The sequence below is a fragment of the Macrobrachium nipponense genome, chromosome 6 (genome assembly GCF_015104395.2).
Source record: "Macrobrachium nipponense isolate FS-2020 chromosome 6, ASM1510439v2, whole genome shotgun sequence".
Taxonomy (NCBI): domain Eukaryota; kingdom Metazoa; phylum Arthropoda; class Malacostraca; order Decapoda; family Palaemonidae; genus Macrobrachium; species Macrobrachium nipponense.
The window spans coordinates 101,197,188-101,214,184 of record NC_061108.1 but is presented as its reverse complement, the minus strand read 5'-3'; the positions used below and the strand labels follow the sequence as shown (position 1 = coordinate 101,214,184).

Sequence of the window (16,997 nt, the reverse complement as noted above, 5' to 3'; positions counted from 1 at the left end):
GGTTACCTATGGCCATACCAAATATTTGTTGGTAATATTCTCCATTAAAAATAAATCTGCAATCACAAATACATAACTTAATTAAGGAAATTATGTGACTAACGAACATAGGCAATTCATGCAGTACAAGTTCATTACTTAAATATTCTAGCACAGAGTCAATAGGGACTTTTGTAAACAAAGAACATACATCAAAACTGACAAAAATATCGCTAGGGTTTAGTACAATGTTATTTAATTTTTCCACAAGATCAAGACCGGATGTGTAAATTAGATACAGTTCCTAGTAGCGGGGATAACAGTTTAGTAAGATATTTAGATAGTTTATAAGCAATTGATCCTACAGTACTAATAATTGGGCGCATAGGTTTGTTTTCCTTATGAGTTTTGACTAGGCCATATAAATAAGGTAATGAGGGACACTTTACAGTTAACTGACACAAAAGTTCTTTTTTATCTTTAAGAATTTGTTTGATATTGATATTAAAGTTTTTTATTACTTGGTCCAACGGACTTTTTGCGAGTTTTTTGTAAGTTATTTCATCCTCTAGTAAAGTATGCATGCGTGATATGTTGTCAGTTTTGTCAAGAACCACTAAACTATTGGATTTATCAGCCTTGGTAATGTGTACCAAGGCTGATAAATCCAATAGTTTAGTGGTTCTTGACAAAACTGACTACATATCACGCATGAAAAGCAGCTAGAGCATCCTTAACCCTTTAATGCCGGTTGAACGTATTAAACGTCGACATAAATTGTCTGTCGGGTGCCGATTGGACGTATGGTACGTCGATAAAAAGTTTTTTTTTAAATTCGCGGAAAAATACTTATAGGCCTACCAGGCGAAAACTTTTGAATCATGCGCCTTGGGGGATGCTGGGAGCTCACGGATCAAGGCGTTGTTTTGTTTACAATCGTTACGGAGGCGCGCAAGCGTGAATTTCTTTCTTATCGCACTAAAAAGTATCAGTGACACATCTCAGAAATTATTTCGTCACTTTGACATAATTTTTGCACCATTTTAAATTAGCCGTTACATGGAGTATTATATATGAAACTGTGTGCTATTTCATGTAGAATAAAATAAAAAAATACTCATGATTGTAGCTTTTATCAGTTTTGAAATATTTTCATATAAATAACGATAAGTGCCAAAATTTCAACCTTTGGTCAACTTTGACTCTACTGAAATGGTCGAAAAACGCATTTGTAAGCTAAAACTCTTATATTCTAGTAATATTCAATCATTTACCTTCATTTTGCAACAAATTGGAAGTCTCTAGCACAATATTTCGATTTATGGTGAATTTATGAAAAAAAACTTTTTCCTTACCTCCGTGCGGTAACTCTTCCGAAAAAATCATACATTTTTTCATGCGATTGTCGTAATGTTTGCACCATTTTAAATTAGCCGTTACATAAAGTTTTATATATGGAAATGTGCGAAATTTCATGCACAATACAACTAAAAACAACCCATGATTGTAGCTTTTATCAGTTTTGAAATATTTTCATACAAATAACGATAAGTGCCAAAATTTCAACCTTCGGTCAACTTTGACTCTACCGAAATGGTCGAAAAACGCAATTGTAAGCTAAAACTCTTATATTCTAGTAGTATTCAATCATTTACCTTCATTTTGCAACAAATTGGAAGTCTCTAGCACAATATTTCGATTTATGGTGAATTTATGAAAAAAAAAACATTTTCCTTACATCCGCGCGGTAACTCTTCCGAAGAAAATCAGAAATTTTTTCGTCCAATTGTCGTAATGTTTGCACCGTTTTATATATGAAAATGTGCGCAATTTAATGTAGAATACAACCAAAAATAATTGAAGGTTGTAGCTTTTCTCATTTTCGGAGTATTTGCATATAAATCACGATAAATAGAAAAAAAAAACACGTTTGGTCAACTTTGACACTACTGAAATGGTCGATAAACGCAATTGTAAGCTAAAACTCTTACAGTCTAGTAATATTCAGTCATTTATCTTAATTTTGAAACAAATTATAAGTCTCTAGCACAATATTTAGATTTATGGTGAATTTAAAAAAAAACTCCTTCCCTCCGCACGCGGATTCTCCGCCTCAAATCTCCGAAATGCTTACGTCACATTCTCGTAATATTTGCTCTGTTTCATATTTATTTCATAGAGTTTTATATATGAAAATTTGCGCAATTTCATGTAGAATAAAAGAAATAATTGAAGGTTGTAGCCTTTCTCATTTTTGAAATATTTGCATATATAAAAATAAAAAAGAAAATTCAACATTCGGTCAACTTTAACTCGTCCACAATGGTCGAAAACTGCAATTGTAAGCTAAAACTCTTAAAGTAAGTAATATTCAATCATTTATCTTCATTTAGAAACAAATTGGAAGTCTCTAGAACAATATTTAGATTTATGGTGAATTTTTGAAAAAAACATTTTTTTACGTCCGGGCATTACGAATTCTTGCATCATTTTGTGATAATATTTCCTCTGTGTTGCTTTGATCGTTTTAAAATGTGTTATATACCAAAATGATCGCAATTTAGTGTACAATACAACGAAAAAAAAAAATCTTTAGCTTTAACCGTTTTGCTCACACCGCGATTTGAATACAATTATATATGAAATTTTGTTTTAGCGCTATCATATATCGCATTATTTATATATGATAATGATATTTTTTTCATTTCTGATGGTTGCATACTAAACTTCAGGCAATGACAAAAAAATGAGCCAAAAATGAACTCTTTATCTTGAAAACTAAGCGCGCTGTAATTTAAAAAATATATTTTTTCTGCTTCGGCGCTCACTCCGATCGGCGCTCACTCCGAGACCCCCTCGTCATACGGGAGACTATTTTTATTATACCCCTTCGGCGTTAAAGGGTTAATTTCTGCTGTTGTCATAGAGTCGTCATCCTCCTCCTCACTGCTGCTAGAGAACTCCTCTTGAACAACGTTATGTTACATGGCCTCCAACTCCTTCAGGTCATCCGTCATAAGCTCCTCTTGGTGCTCCTTGAGAAGGTCATTGATGTCGTCCTCGTCGACGACCAGCCCCATGGACTTGCCGAGTGCAACGATCTCGTCTAGATCTGGTTGCGAAACAGTTTCAGGAACGTCAACTGTTCCTGAATCTGCAGCACCAGCTTCGCCCACATTGAATCCCTCAAAGTCTCGGGCGGATACGGCATCAGGCCAGAGTTTCCTCCACGAGGAATTCAAGGTTCGCCTCGAAACCTCCTGTCAAGCTTGGTCGATGAGTCGGATGCATAAGACAACCTCGAAATGCTCCTTCCAAAATTCATGCAAGGTGAGGTTTGCGGTATCGCTGATGTCAAAACATCTCTTGAAAAGATGTTTCGTATACAGCTTCTTGAAGTTCGATATCACTTGCTGGTCCATGGGCTGGAGGAGAGGGATGGTGTTAGGCGGAAGATAAAGAACCTTGATGAAGGAATACTCTGCTAGGATATCTTCCTCGAGGCCAGGAGGGTGAGCAGGGGCATTGTCCAACACCAGCAGACGTTTCAGAGGGAGGCGCTTCTCTTCCAAGAATTTCTTCACTGTCGGGCCGAAACACAGATTTACCCACTCGGTGAACAAAAGCCTCATTACCCAGGCTTTTGCATTAGCCCTCCACATCACTGGAAGCTTCTCCTTAAGCACTTTGTGGGCCTTGAAGGCTCGAGAAGTCTCTGAGTGATACACAAGTAAGGGCTTCACCTTGCAATCCCCACTGGCATTGGAACAAAGTGCAAGCGTAAGCCTGTCTTTCATAGGCTTATGCCCGGGTAGCTTCTTCTCTTCCTGCGTGATGTACGTCCGACGAGGCATTTTTTTACAAAAAAGGCCAGTCTCATCACAGTTGAAGACTTGCTGAGAACTGTAGCCTTCGTTGAGAGTCATCTCGTCGAACGTCTTAATAAAGACTTCGGCCGCTTTCGTGTCCGAGCTGGCCGCCTCCCCATGCCGCACCACCGAATGGATGCCAGTCCGTTTACGGAATTTCTCGAACCACCCATGCGAAGCCTTGAAGTCTGGGGTTGGCGTTGATGTCCCTTCTCCTCTGTCGTCTTCGGCCTGGGCAATCAAATCGCCGAAAATAGCGCTGGCCTTGTGGGAGATTGCCGTCTCCGTTATCGTATCTCCAGCGATTTCTTTGTCTTTTATCCAGGCAAGAAGAAGCCTTTCCATTTCATCGTGCACGTGGGTCCTCTTGCTGGACAAACTAGTCACGCCCTTGGAAGGTGTAGCTGCTTTGATGACATCCTTCTGCTTAAGGATGGTGCTTATCGTCGACGGATTTCGGCCATATTCCTTGGCGATCACACTCAATTGTATACCAGCTTCATATTTTTTAATGATCTCCATCTTCGCTTCCAAAGAGAGCATCCTCTTCTTTCCGTGAATTTCAACTTTCTTGGGACCCATGACTACGTACATACTGTACATAATTATGTTATGTAGTACGTATACGTATGTAGCAAAGTTCTCACACAACACGATAAAGTTATACTACAACGAAATCACTAACAAATTTATGTTAATAAACGAAATTGTCAGAACGAACGAATACCGCGTGCTTACGATACAGATGATGCCGTGAAGTGACCGAAGAAGCACGCCGCTACGTAGATGCATCATGGGAGGGATGCTGACCAACAGGAGAGAAGGATCTCATGGCGGTGACTAGCATCAGGAACCAATGGGAGAGCGGGAGGATGGTGGCGAGTATACACAGTTGGCGGCGCGCGAGTTTTAAAATTGTTATCGGTGGTCCAGGCGAATCTCGGACTTTACAGCAACAACCTTTTTTATCTTGAACAGTTTTCGTATGTAGAGCCGCAAAAATTTTCGTATTTGCTTTCGTATCTCGAGGTACCACACACACACACACACACACACACACACATACATATATACTATATATATATATATATATATAGATATCTATATATATATATATATATATATAATATAATTAATATAATATATACACACACATATATAATGTATGTATGTGTGTTTTATGCCTACATACTTGCATATTTGATAGTACTAGAAGTAAAGAAGTAAACAGTAACTCTTATATCATCTATAGTATTATCTCTCACGAAACTTACGTCCATAATGCTGAGTATATAAATTATGAAATTTTATTTTATATAAAGTTTGCATAAATTGAAAACCTTAAGTATTAGCTTTCGATAAGGTACATTTTCCATCTTTCTGTTGGAAATGGTCGTGGTGATGAAATTTAAATATAAATGGGAAAAAAAGCAAAAGATCCAAGTTGGTAGTTACAGTTTAAACGTTTTACTCTCAACAAGGGAAAACAGTTCGTGTCTTAAAATGTTTGTACAATTAAGCAGCTGCATGCTGACCTAGAAAAAGTGAAAATATAACATAATATTAAATAAAATAAGTAGTGAATTTTTACGAAAATACTGACATATTGAAAAACTTTGAGCGTCCTTAGACCTTTTATTTTTGTTCGACCAAGCATTTACCTTGTACCATTGAAAAATCGCATTAACATACAAAGAGAAAAGAAAAACACATGGATTGCATTAGAAGAGACAGAAAAAACAGTGTAATATTTCAGCTTCTCCAAACGGAAAACCATTCTTATCAGACTCAAGGGGTCCAGTGTGGTGGTTAATTTAATAGATACCGATAAATGTCAGTAGTAAAATTTCAGTTTAGATAAGCTAACTAGATTTTAAATTTACTTGAAAATATATACGAAGAACGGTCTTAAAATGAACTATTCGCATATTTTCTGCATCGGATTGCACGCTTTGTTGCAGCATTAGCGTGTAAATGTTAATCTTTATTTGTAAACATGTTTCAGGGGGCGAACTGACTTACCAGAAATAACTGTGACATATGACTTGTTTTAAGTTTCCTTCGCCTGCTTGGATTATTGACACTGTTAACTACTATTTTTATTCGTGGCTAATAATTTATTTGTATTTACGATTTTTGTTTCTGAAAGGTTAATGAAGGATTTCTGTATTGAAAACTTTTTGGTGGGCTTTCTGTTGTCATAAGTTTGTCAATTATATATATTTTTCGATAAGATTTTAATGACTGCAGTTTTGATGAGGGGCCCATTTGTGATTATATTCAAATAAACAACGTAACTGCAGTGACCTCTCTCTCTCTCTCTCTGCTTTTGGGGATGAATTTATGTATCTTTCATTGCGTAGTTTTTCATTTAACGAAACCATCATTGCTTGATAGCAATGGTAATACAAATCTCTGGTTTGAAATTCTTTTTTTAGTAAATGGGATTAAACTCGATCAATTGATAAAGTTTTCTCTCAGTTCCATTTATGATGAAGCGAGACTTAGATCATGTGATAAGTATTTCTTTATTTAAAGCTCATGTTCTTAAGTACTTTGGAACTGGTAGGGTTTAGTTCATAAAATAAAAATATGTTTAGTCATTTTCTGCACTTTAGTAATGAAGCAGATTACCACCAAGTAATCTCTAAAAATAATTTTGCTATCCAGGTGATGATGTTTATAATTTTGGATTGTTATTGACTTAGAATCTTTATCCTTACCTAATTCATAGAATCATTAGTGTCTACTTATTATTCTTTAACACAGCTCTAAAGGAGTTAAAGCAGTAAGATTTCTGTTTGCTTACTTTGAAATGATTAAAGAGTAAGTCTTTCAGTCTTCAGTTTGATTCGCAGGGAAATGTTAAGGGCTGGATGATCTACAGCCTTGTTGTAGAGATCACAGGAGCCTGTCTTTGTTCTTAAAAACCTTTGCTTAAAAATGCTGCACCCCATGTAATACTGTACAGCGAAAACTTAACTAAATACAGTTACAAATTATTAGTAGTTGGGTTCCGTCATGAAGATGAAAAAATGAAATATTTTCGTTGCTGAAGTCATCATGAACCTTTCTTTTTTGTTCTGTGTTTTGAACAGGTTTATCTGGGGTTTTTTCCGTCTGCTATCCTTCATTTCATCCTCAAAATTCAAATCTGACACTATTTTAACACGGAAGTAGAACTGTCATATTTTTTTTAATGAAAAATAGTGGTAGTCTTAAAAGAAGGCGTTGCAGAGGTATTAATATTTGTTATGAGATCGCAAGGATTAATACTTGCATTAGATCGTATTTCAGTTACGGCTTTTGAGAAAAGGTAATTAATTTTTACTTTGTTGTTCCAACAACGCGTAGAACTTTTTAAAACCCGAAATCTGGTCTACTGCATTAAACCGAAAGCATGTACTCGAGATTCCATGTCAGATTCTGGGCCCCATTATTGTTGTTTGTGTCAGCTCTTGTGGTGTTTCTGTAATGAGCAGACTTTGTGCAACGGGTTGCAACCATCCTTGGTTCAGGAAAGAAAGAGTCGTTATTTTATGACGTTATGCTTATAACGTATTCTAGACCAGGGGTGTGGGTTCATTAGACATGGAGACGATGTTCAGTGTCATGCGCTCCTTCTCCTCTCATGAACAAGTAATTGTCCAGCTTGTTCCTTGTTCAATGTTGCCTCCTTCGGAGTTCTTATGATCTTCTGCGAGTCAAGTTTTTTTTTTTTAGCCAGTCTGTAATTAGTTATCTCTTCCTCTCTTTCCCTCTCCTCCTCCTCTTCATTGTTATTATTAGAACAATCCAAAACTAGCTAATCGAAAATTTTAAGGTAGTCTTATTTTTTTAATTTTTAGTTGCTCTGAAATATGTAAACATTAGCATAGTTACCAAGATAAGATGAATCGATTGATTTCAAATGTTAACGTTATAAAGTTTAACTTGCTCCAAAATACACTTAAATCTGTGAACACATGCACAGTCCTCAAAATAAGATACTGGTTAATTTTAGATAGTGGTGTGTCGTTGTAGCAGCAGTGGAAAAGAAGCCTTGGGATTTAGGTAACATTCGTAACAGTTTTATACCCACTGCAGTTTTTCATTCATATTAGAAATGTCCTTTATATTGTTCTAAGATAATTGACGGTCACTGTTGTCGAGTGTCGTTTTTGGGTAGGAAGTTCTGAGTAATTAACTAGAAACTATTGAAAAATGAGTTGTCTATAGCAGCGCTTTTGTGAATAGCGAATGTTCGATAAGATTTTATGGATGTTTGTGTTTGCAGAAGCTTTGTTGAGTGCATTTCATCATTTTTGTCCTTTTAGCACAATGAAGTTGAAACTAATATGATTCATTAGTTTTCTTAGAGATTAAGGATCGTTTCTTACCCCTCAAAAAATATATAAATGTTCTCAGAAATAATACTCTCATTGGTGCGCAAGGACATACCATCCCGGCTATTCACCAGTAGCGAGACAAAGATGTGTAGGCTAAATGTTCTATGAATGGGCACATAAACGTGTATATGCTTGCAATTTTAAGAGTGGAGGCAAGGGGATCGGGGAGGAGAGATTTTTGAGATCATGTCAACACTTCGTGTTAATGACTTGTCATGATGTTACGCTAACAAAAACAAGTCCTTTTGAAAGTGTCATGCCAGTTCAGAACATTGAAGAATGCGACAAATTGAAATGGAGGCCAGTTTTCGGTGTTTATTGTGAAGTGACCCGTCATAAAATTCGTGGGTAGGTTCGAGGCTTTGTGCAGTTTGCACGCGAGTTGTCTTCGATTTTGCCATGCAAGGTTTTTTTTTTTTCTGCTAGCATAGCCATTCTAGGCTAAGTGCGTGTTAAGTGCGAAAAAATCTCTCAAGTATATTTTCAAGTAGCTGTGCATATTTGCATATTACTAGATTTGATGAGACATATTTTTAATTAAATGATAACGAAACTTTCGTAAGGTGGGCTTTGTGGTGCTTTTTATCTACTTATAGGAAATGACTTGGTTTATAATAGTTATGTAGACATCCCTTATTGCAGATTAGATCAGTTAGAAAGACTTATTTTACATTTTCCGGTGCAAGATTCGTGCAGGGGTCTTCTCTTTTGGGTATATATACTAACGTGGATCAAAGGATGCTTGATGCTTGATATATTTATTACGGCAAACAAACCTGGGTTCGGCTTAAGTTGCTATTGTAATATATTACATTTTGTATACAGATAAATTCCTTATCTGTAAATAAACCCATGACCCAAGGGGTCATTGGCGAATTAGGAGTGTAACCTCAGCGCAACAGGTCACAACACCTTCCATGGGAAGCGGTTGACCTATTCACCTGTAGCGGAAACACGACTTCCGAGCCGTATGGCTACGTGTTCATTTTATTCTAGTTATTAGGTAAAAACTCTCTATCACGAGAGTATATATAATGTTCTAAAGGGTCCACAATAATACAAAGTGTAAAAAGTCTGTGTATAATTTTGAAGACTTTACAGAAAGCTTTCGAACCCTTCCCTGGGTTCATCTTCAGTCCAAATGAAGATGAACCCAGGGAAGGGTTCGAAAGCTTTCTGTAAAGTCTTCAAAATTATACACAGACTTTTTACACTTTGTATTATTGTGGACCCTTTAGAACATTCTTGTTATTATATAGAACGCTGAGATAGCTAGTGTTGCACTATCGATGCGATCCTCTTGTAGTGCAGTTCAACTTAGATTTCCCAACTGAGCGGTCATCCGACCAAATCATTCCTGTACTCCAGTGATGGAGCTAAGAAATAAAGTTGTTAATAAGTTAACTCAGTCCGTTTGAGTCATCTCCCTTATTCTAAAGAAGAACCAAAATCTACTAGATATCACTCAGACGAGAAGGGGAAAAAGAACCACAATGCTTACGTATTACAGTCTTAAGAAAAGACATACAAGCTGCCGCCGTCCTATACCATTGTAAGAGGTGGATAGCGGACAGTAAGAAATGGTGGCAGCAAACGGCAAGAAATAGTAGCAGCCCTAAATCTACAGTTACAAAAGAACTATCTACGTCTACCGAAGCAATGGAATCATCGAGAATCAGCTATAAATCAGAAGTAAACTGAGGAAACAGGATCTTCAATCAACAGGCAACTGTAAACATCCTACGAATACGAAGAAATGTCCTTCATCGAGACGAATTCAAGCATCCAAATCAACGTTTAGTGAACGGCTTTCATCACATATCTTCAAGAATCAAACCGGACGTGAATGCAGCATCAGATCTTCAATGGGAAGTGAAACATTCATCAAATAAACAACGCACGACCAGAAGCCAAGGCGAAGAGATTGGGTCAAGCGCAGAGCAACGAGAGAGAGAGAGGCTGTGACGTCATCACGACAACAACAGTCTTCTGCAACGCGAGAGAGAGAGAGAGGCTGTGACGTCATCGAAACACAACAGTCTTTCCGCATATATACTAAAGGTAAGTACATCCTTTATCCATTCAGGTTTTATCAGTGAAGTGTTTTACATCACGAGTCAATCGTCCATTATTCCTGGGGTGAGTTATACGTAATCATAATCTTCCTTCATTACAGGAATCTATCTTCAACTACGAATTCTTGCCTGCGGAATTTTTTTTTTTTCTTTGTTGCTAATTCCTTTTTCTTCCAGAAGTTCTCCGGAAATATCTTTATCACATAATCTGCCTTTAATATCATTTTGGGGGTTTTTATTATAATCTGCAACACATCTTTATTTTATATTGCATATGCGTTTACGCAGTGGACGTGTGTACTCATATAGATACTTTGATAGGATCGCAAGGAATCGTAGTGATAAGAAAAAAGTAAAAGTTAACGTGGCAACCACTGTGGCTGGCTCTTCCGCACCTGGTAACCCCAATCCCGTGGTTACTCTAGTGAGTGCTAGGTCAGCTATAGTACCTTTTCAAGGTCGGGTCAATGGGTTCCTGCCTCAAAACGTCGAGTCATGGATCTCATCAGTAGATGCTCATTTAAACGCATAATGCATCACTGACCCATCTGTACAATTACAGGAAGCTAAAAGCTTCATAGACTTTGCTAAAGGAGATGCAAGCGCATATCTTAGAGGAGTCTCTTTCCAAGAGGCGGTTACATGGGACGATTTCAAAGTTAGGCTACGTGCTATATATGGCGATGAAGAAGCCTTAGACGTAGTTTTGGCTTTAAGGAACATCCTTAATCAAGCCTCTATGACTCAGCTTAATGTTGTAGAACGGGCGGCAGTAATTGCCTACCGGCTAAATGAATATCAAGATAACTTATGTAACTCCACTTGGGTTACAAGAACCAATATCGCCGTGAAAGATTTCATACGGCTAATATATTTGACTTGCATGACAGTTATGTTGCCTGAAGCTTTAGTGCGGTGTTTTGACAAAAAGCTAACGCCCGACAGTACGGAACTAGATGTGTATAAACAGATCAAAAAGCACATGTCTGAGTGTACTGACCTCGATCCCTTGCTTACTCAGGTTTTTGCAAAAAATGAAAATAAGCCACAACAAGTAAACTTAGTTCATAATAATCAAGCTGCAGGGATGACTTGTTACAATTGCAAGCGCCCAGGTCACATGATTTCAGACTGTAGGATGCGTTTTTGTTCAATTCATAACGGTTCCACTCATTCATATAACCGATGCTTCTCGCGAAATCAACAGCAGAATCCTAGAAACACGCAAACTGTTGCTAATGAAAAGAAGAAGAATCCTCAGTACTATAAGAAGAAGCAGGTGAACAGCAATGCTGTTCAACATCAGAAACAAACAAATCGTGCTTCAAGTAACTCTGTTCCTGGGCCGTCTAGCCAAAACTCGCAAGGTCAGACGAATTTTCCGAGTGTGCAAAACAAAGCAAATACCACGTAGTCACTCCAATGGGGGAGAGAATGATGTTGGGTCATTCATATCAACATCTTTTGTATCAAATAATCCATTTAATCATTTACCAGATCATTGTGAGACAATCGATTTTCCTATGAAACACACGGCCGAATCCAATAAATCAGTGCAAGTTCCCGTAGATTTGCAACAAATTCACGCAATAATAAGCCAAAATGAGTTACGCCCCACCTTACACGCAGTAAATTTAGAGCACCGATCCTTCACATTATTTTTTTTATTCTGGTAGTCCACGTAATATGGATTTGCGGACTCGCCACTTGTTATTTTCGAACTTCCCTATAGAGAAGTCCGGAGTAAGGCTCTCGGGTATAGGAAATAATGAATTAAATGTGGTAGGAGTAACTCATGTTCAGTACAAGGTCGGTAAGCGCACGTTTACCGATACCTTTATCGTTGTACAAAACATTGATATGTATCCAGCTGTAATTATAGGATACCCATCTATGGGCACTCAAAACATTACCTTAGCCCCTGCCAAACACGGCGTGTATATCAAAGGAAAATTCTATAAGTCTTCTAACACCTTAAAATCAGTTTTGGATAAAAAGGAGACAACAAATAAAACAGTAACGTACGTTGAGGAACCAATCACTTGTCTCATGAATCAAGAAATAATCCATGCGACCCAACAGAATTCTCGCTCACCCGTAATTTCAGCTTGCACGCGAACTCTCGAGCCGAACGTAACATCGAATATATTAGTGCGAGTAAAGAAAACTTTGCCGGGATCTGAAATGTTAATCCTTTCCGACACTGAAAACTAACGGATTGTCCGTCACACAAGCCATATATACAGTCGGCTCACAACAACAATGTAACATTGAAGTCTGTAATCATTTGAATACCACTTTAGTAATTCACAAAAATCAACATATCTTGGGTGTGGAAGTTTATAAACATCGCATTCTTACCGTCGCTGAGATCAATCACGCTCAATCAGTTGCGGATGAATCCCTTTTGCAATCTATCAAAAGTAAAATCAATAAAGACATTCAAAAAGAGGAAATTCAGCAGAAATTTCTTGATCTTTTAACTGAATATCATGAAAGTTTTCTTCACTACTGAGGGATCCTTAGGAAAAACGGATGTCTAGAACACCAAATAAGGTTAAAAGACAAGCAGAAAGTTATCTATGTACCTTCGTACAGACTCCCTATGAAATTCCAGAATGAGATAAATGATGAAGTAGGTAAAATGCTAGAAGAGGGAGTCATTAGGAAATCGAACAGCCCTTATAATTTTCCGTTTATAGTTGTACCGAAAAAAGATCGAACTTGGCGTATCTGTGTAGACTTCCGTCGCTTAAATGAGGAAACGATCCCTGATAGATTCCCAGTGCCATGTACTGACGATATTTTATCTTTGCTAGGTCAGAACAAATATTTTACCAGTTTGGACTTACTTAAAGGCTTTCACCAGATACCATTAGAAGAAGAGAGTATCCCATACACTGCCTTCAGCACAGCCAGGGGACATTTTGAATTTTTGCGTATGCCTTTTGGTTTACGTTGTGCTCCCATAACATTTACTAGAATGATCAACATAGTGTTTGGAGACTTGTTAGGGGATATCCTACATGCCTATATGGACGACCTTGTAATCTTTTCTAATACCTTAGAAGAACATCTACGTAAACTGGAGCTAGTGCTACAGAGACTAAGACAGCATAATTTAAGGGTAAAGATAAGTAAGTGTGAATTTTTCAAAACAGAACTAGTCTATTTAGGTTTTACGGTGTCTAGTCAAGGTCTTAAAGTAGTCCACGATAAGGTGTCGGCTATCCATAACTTTCCGATACCTACTAACGTCAAGGGAATACAGCAATTTCTGGGGTGTAGTGGGTATTACAGGCGTTTTATACGCAACTACTCAATAATAGCTGCTCCCCTAACTGATCTTACGAAGAAGGGCGTAGATTTCTTATGGTCTGAGAAGCATCAACAGGCGTTTGATACCTTGAAAGATGAACTGTGTAGTTCTCCTATATTAAAATATCCTGACTTCGGTAAGGAATTCTTTATTGCAACAGACGCCTCAGACCTAGGAGTAGGTGGGGTATTGCTTCAGCAATATGACAAACAGTTTTTCCTTATAGCTTTTTATTCACGTAAACTGAGACCTTCCGAAAGTAAATATGCAGTAATAGACAAGGAAGGGCTAGCTATTGTTAATTCACTAGTGCATTTAAGTTCATAATATACGGTTATCCCGTCAAGGTTCTCACTGATCATAAGCCCCTAACCGACTTCTTTAAAGGCTTTAGTCACAGCCCCAAACGAACTTGGTGGCATATGATCATCCAAGACTTTGGCGCGAGGATCGGGTATTTACCTGGAAAAGCAAATATCATTGCTGACGCATTATCACGCAACCCCGCGTCATCTTGTACGGAGCCATTAGCTGAATTAATAGATATATCAACATCCATGCCTATTGTTAAAACTATCTGAACAGGAAGATCTGGGCTGGAGCGCTGAACTAATACAGACTGAACAAAGAGAAGATCAGCAATTAGAAAAAATCATAAATGCTTTGAACGGAAATCCTAAGGAAAAGGAATATATAAAGTATACGCAGCAGAATTATATAATCAAAGATAATATTCTGTGTAGATCCGTGACAAGGAAAACCCGCAACACACCACAGGTGACTAACGACCAGGTAGTGGTACCAATCTCACTTATACCCACTGTCTTAAATTGGTTGCATGCAAATCCATTGCATGGCCACCCAAATCATTATTTTATTGGCATACGATGCTTACAGATATAAAAAAGCACATAGCTAATTGTCACACTTGTCAGGAAAACAAAGGGCACACGAAGACACCTGTCAGCCTAGGGGCTTATCCCATGCCCAGTCAACCCTTTGAAAGAAAGAGTACACTTTAGATTTATTAACAGGGTTTTACGAGTCAGACAGAGGAAATAAGCACCTCTTAGTAATCATAGATGCCTTGACTCGATATACAGAACTGATAGCGCTTAAAACTAAAACCGCGATCGAATGCACGAGGAAGTTTTACGAGTGCTACATTTGTAAACATGGAATTCCACACATGATAATCTCTGACTCGAGTGGAGAATTCAATAATCATTTCCTTAACTTGTTGTGTGAATTCCTTTGCATAAAGAAAATCAATACCATGATCTTCCACCGAGAGTCTAACGGGCTAGTGGAAAGAGCAAATCGTAAGGTTTTAAACATATTAAGAGTTACACTAGGGGGATTGGACCCCAACTGGGATATTGCCATACCTGCGGTACTAAGCACTCTTAATCACTCATATCATGTATCTATTAAAATGTCGCCGCACGAGGCACTGTAAGGTACCCCAGCTAGAACACCTTTCCATGTATTTACGCCTACAACCAATTTATCAAATCCTCTAAAGGATGTTATGGATGCAAGCATAAGTTGATATAATATACTTTGTAAGAATCTAGAAGAATCAGAAATCATAATGAAAAGGAATCATGATAAAATAGCTAAGCCAACTAAAACATATACTGTGGGCGATAAGGTATACATAAAAGTATATGTACGCAAAGGACTCGATTACAAACTGACACCTAAGTTTGAAGGCACGTTTAACATTTTAGAAATATTAACGGCCAATAGATTAAGAGTTCAAAACGTATCCCAACCCACTGATAAGAGAATCGTACCATTGGCTCACATAAGAAATTAAAAGAAGGGTAGAAAAAGTGAGGGAAATTTGTGTATCTATGAAACTTGTATAATAACACACACACACATATATATATATATATATATATATATATATATATATATATATATATATATATATAATATTTGTATGTAAACATTTTTCTTTAACATGAGTAATTACATATATTTTACTCATTGCAGGTTTCCAGAATGAAGCTTTTATTGTTAGGAGTGATACTGTTCGTTCAGACATCTTTGTCGTGTGGGAAGAGCGCTAAAACAAAAAATATAGATTTACACATGGCACCATTGTAGAAAGAACAGAAGACGTTTTCATTACAATAAGCAATATAGTTATAGAAGTAGATATGCAAGCGATTTTCCTCCCGGAGGATGACGTCATTAACCTAAAAAGCGACCTGTTGAGATTCGCTGTATCGTTGAATGAAATGCACCAACGTCATTTTCCTGTTAATCCAGAGAGTTCGCTAGCACAAACACTAAGTGTCGCGGAAATGTTATCATACGACTTGCAAAACAAAACTGCCGAGGCAGAAGCTCTGGCTCGAGATCTGCTGATGTGGACTGTGCGGCACAATAACCTTGAAAGACGCAACCCGTTTATCTTTGCTGCACTAAACATCTTTGGATCTGTTGCAAGTTTAGGCTTAGGAATTTCAAATCGTCTTAAAATTAATGATCAGAATAAGAGAATTGAGTTTTTGCAACATGAAAACGAACTAGTTTTGTCAGAACTGCGTAACCAATTATCATCAATTAATCAAATAATGAGTTTGGTGAACGAACATTCTAGTAATATCGATCAGATTATGGAAGTGCAACACTTGCTGGCAACGTTAGCGTATTATAGTTCGAAAATAGATCATATCCGTACCAAAATTTCACATTTTATTGAGAAATCAAAAGACTATGTAGAAGCTATTACGCGAGCAACAAGGGGTGTTTTATCACCACATTTTTTGCCTATTAAAGATTTGACTTTAACTTTGAAGAACGGACGGGAGAAACTGGGTTATGTTCCTTTGTTAGACGCCCATAAGATAGAATTTTATTATAGTTTAATATCAGTAAGCGTTGAAAATTACAGGATCATGATTACAATTCCCTTTGATTCTTCTGATGCCTGACAAGCATACAAAATCGCACCGTTCCCAACTTTCATGACGAATAACTCAAGTCCAGTAATATCCAATTTGACGGGACACGTATTGATTTCCCCTGATAGGGAAACATATACAGTCATTAAGGACTTAGATAAATTCACTCACTGTTCAGAAGCCATGAATAATATAGTTTGTACAGCTGACTCCTTTGAATTCCATCATATATCAATGGATTCATGCGAGTTAGGTATAGTGCTAAACGGTTCTCTCTCCCATACACACAAAGGTTGTCTGAAAAATCTTTATCCTTTTGACGATAATAAGTTCAATTACAGGCTGAACAACGGCTCGTGGATGCGATACGACAAGGCAGGCTTTAAGGTATCATGCCTGGACGGATCCACGGCCCACTCCCAAATCTTCGTTGCAGCTGACGGTTG

At 37.5% G+C, this 16,997-nt stretch overlaps 1 protein-coding gene across 4 annotated transcripts in view; it reads left to right on the top strand.

Moving 5' to 3' along the window:
* The window catches only part of LOC135216748 (low-density lipoprotein receptor 1-like), a 666,768-nt gene that overhangs the window by 605,047 nt on the left and 44,724 nt on the right, over positions 1-16,997 (top strand). The window lies entirely within an intron of this gene.